Consider the following 3,469-nt stretch of genomic DNA (forward strand, 5'->3'; position numbering starts at 1 on the left):
TTTCTATGTATAATATCATGTCATTTGCAAATAATGACAGTTTCACTTCTTTTTTTCTAATTTGGATCCCTTTTAATTTTTTCTTTCTGTCTGATTGCTGTGGCTAAGACTTCCAGTACTATGTTAAATAAGAGTGGTGAAAGTGGGTATCCTTGTCTTGTTCCTGTTCTAAAGGGAAATGCTTTTAGTTTTGCCCACTGAGTATGATGTTGGCGGTAGGTCTTTCATATATGACCTTTATTTATTTATTTTTTTCAGGGGAGAGCCCAAATGCAGTCCCCCATTACCACAAATTATGCAGTCAAGTTTCCCACATTTGGGGAAATCGCAGGGGTCAGCACATCCAGAATGCAATGGATAAGCCTCACCCTGGGAAGACCACCTTCATGATCATGGTATCTCCCCTGCCAGGTTAGTATATATATATGTATATAGTATATATTTATTATGTCAAGATACAATTGATCCCTCTATTCCCACATTGCTGAGCATTTTATCAGAAATGGGTGCTGGATTTTATTGAACGCTTTTTCAGTGTCTATTGATAGGATCATGTTGTTTTTATCTTTCATTTTGTTTATGTGATGTATCGCATTTATTGATTTGCAAATATTGTACCAGTCTTGCATCCCTGGGATGAATCCCACTTGGTCATGGTGAATAGTTTTTTTGATGTATTGCATTGCTGGATCGATTTGCTAGTATTTTATTCAGGATTTTGGCGTCTATGTTCATCAGGGATATTGGCCTGTAGTTTTCTTTCTTTGTAGTGCCTTTTTCTGGTTTTGGAATTAGAATTATGCTGGCCTCATAAAACGAGTCTGGAAGTCTTCCTTCTTTTTGAAGTTTTTGAAATATTTTGAGGAGAATGTGTATTAGTTCTTCTTTGAATGTGTGGTAAAACTCCCCCGTGAAGCTGTCCGGGCCTGGGTTTTTGTTTGCTGGGGGAGTTTTGATTACATCTTCAATTTCCTTAGTTGTTATTGGTCTGTTCAAGTTTTCTATCTCTTCCCAGTCCCGTTTTGGGAGACTATGTGTTTCTCAAAATTGTCCATTTTGCTTAGATTGTCAAATTTGTTGCCATATAATTGTTCATAGTATTTGTTAACGATCCTTTGTATTACTGTGGAGTCAGTTGTTACTACTCCTCTTTCATTTCTAATTTTGTGTATTTGGGTTCTCTCTCTTTGTTTCTTGGTGAGTCTAGCTAAGGGTCCATCAATCTTGTTTATCTTTTCAAAAAAACAGCTCTTTGTTTCATTGATTCTTTGAATTGTTTTTTGTTTTTGTTTTTTTTGTCTCCATGTCATTTATTTCTGCTCTGATCTTTACTATTTCCTTCCTTCTACTTTCTCTGGGGTTTTCCTTTGGTTGCTTTCTAGTTCTCTAAGTTGTGAGGTTAGGTAGTCAATTAGGAATTTTTCTTTTTTTCTTGAGGTAGGCCTGTAGTGCTATGAACTTCCCTCTCAGAACTGCTTTCACTGCATCCCATAGATTTTGTGTTGTTGTGTGTTCATTTTCATTGGTTTCCAGGAAGTATTTAATTTCTTCCTTGATCTTCTTGGTAATCCATTCATTGTTTAATAACATGCCATTTAGCCTCCATGTGTTCAAATATCTTTGCATGTTCTTGTTGCAATTGATTTCTAGTTTCATGCCATTGTGATCTGAGAAGATGCTTGATATGATGTCAATCTTCTTGAACTTGTGGAGACTTAGTTTGTTTCCTAACATGTGGTCTACCTTTGAGAATGTCCCATGTGCACTTGAGAAAAATGTGAATTCTCTAGTTTTGGGGTGTAATTCTCTGTAGATATCTATTAAATCCATTTGGTCTAGTGCTTCATTTAGAGTTTCTGTTTCATTGTTAATTTTTTGTCTAGAGGATCTATCCAGTGATTTTTAGTGGAGTGTTGAAGTCCCCTGCTATAATTGTACTGCTGTCAATTTCTCCTTTGAAGTTCACCAGAAGATTTTTAACATATGTGCTCCTATATTGGGTACATATATGTTTATCAGGGTTACATCTTCCTGTTGGATAGATTCTTTTAATATTATATAGTGACCTTCTTTGTCTCTAGTTATGGCCTTCATTTTCAAATCTATTTTATCAGATATGAGTATTGCTACCCCAGCTTATTTTTCCTTTCTGTTTGCTTGGAAGATTTTTTTTCCATCCCTTTGTTTTCAACCTATGTGAGTCTTTTGTTGTGAGGTGGGTCTCTTGTAAACAACAATAGTTTCTTTCTTATCCAGTCAGCTACTCTGTGTCCTTTTATCGGATCATTCAATCCATTTACATTTAGGGTGATTATTGATAGGTATTTATTGCCATTTTTGTTTAGTGTGGTTTTACTTTTCTTCCTATTTCTTCTACTAATTACAGCAGTTCTTTTAACATTTCTTGCAGTGCTGGTTTGGTGCTAATGTATTCCCTTAGCCTTTTTTTTTTTTTTTTGTCTTGGAAGCTCTTTATTCGACCTTCCATTTAGAATGATAGCCTTACTGGATAGAGTAGTCTTGGATTTAGATCCTTGTTTTTCATGACCTTGATTACCTCACGCCATTTCCTTCTGGCCTGTAGTGCTTCTGTTGAGAAGTCTGCTGAGAGCCTTATAGGGGTTCCTTTGTAGGTAACCTGTTGCTTATCTCTTGCTGCCTTTAGGATTCTTTCTTTGCCTTTAATTTTTGCATTTTAATTACTATGTGTCTTAATATGTGCCTGTTTGTGTTCTTCTTACTTGGGGTTCTCTGTGCTTCTTGAACTAGAATGCCTTCTTCCTTCACCAAATTAGGGAAGTTTTCTGTCACTATTTATTTAAATATATTCTTTAACCCGTGCCCATTTTCTTCCTTTTTTGGGACTCCTATGATGAGAATATTATTACGTTTCCAGTTGTCCCACAGTTCTCTTAAGCTGTCTTCCTGTTTTTTAATTTTTTTTTTTCCTTTCGGTTTTCTGAGTGGTTGACTTTTTTCTACCCCGTCTTCTAATTCACTGATTTAGCTTCCTCTACTCTGCTGTTTAGTCCTTCCAATGTGTTATTTCTGCTATGTCATTCTTCATTTTTTCTTGGTGGTTTTTAATTTCCAATTGGTTGATTTTCAGTGTTTCTATATCTTTACTTATAGTGTTGATGTGCTTACTCATGCTGTTGAGCTTTCTCAAATCATGGCCCTGAACTCTACCTCTGATAACTTGCTGAACTGCATTACAGTCTCTTGTTCTTTCATTTGGGATTTGTTTCTTCGTTTCACCATTTTTGGCTATCTCAGTGGGTTTTGGAGCCTGCCAAATTTTTCCTGTGAGTGTTTGTATTCTGCTGTTTGTGGCTCTCTCTACTGGGTTTGGATGAGCCAGGGAGGACCCATGTTAAACACCACTGTCAAGTCTTACTTTCCTGGGTACATTTGCAAGCCTCTAGCTTTTTGCGTGGAGGCTATTAGTCTCAATTACTTGAAGAGCCTT

The 3,469-nt window shown here is 36.3% G+C and overlaps 1 non-coding gene across 1 annotated transcript; it reads right to left on the reverse strand.

Moving 5' to 3' along the window:
• Positions 1–255: 255 nt before the first annotated feature.
• Positions 256–419, reverse strand: LOC118621962. Its single transcript, XR_004957853.1, has one exon. It is a non-coding gene; the product is annotated as a U1 spliceosomal RNA (small nuclear RNA).
• Between the last annotated feature and the right edge of the window lie 3,050 nt (positions 420–3,469).

This window comes from Molossus molossus, unplaced genomic scaffold, assembly GCF_014108415.1.
Source record: "Molossus molossus isolate mMolMol1 unplaced genomic scaffold, mMolMol1.p scaffold_m16_p_1, whole genome shotgun sequence".
Classification (NCBI taxonomy): Eukaryota; Metazoa; Chordata; class Mammalia; order Chiroptera; family Molossidae; genus Molossus; species Molossus molossus.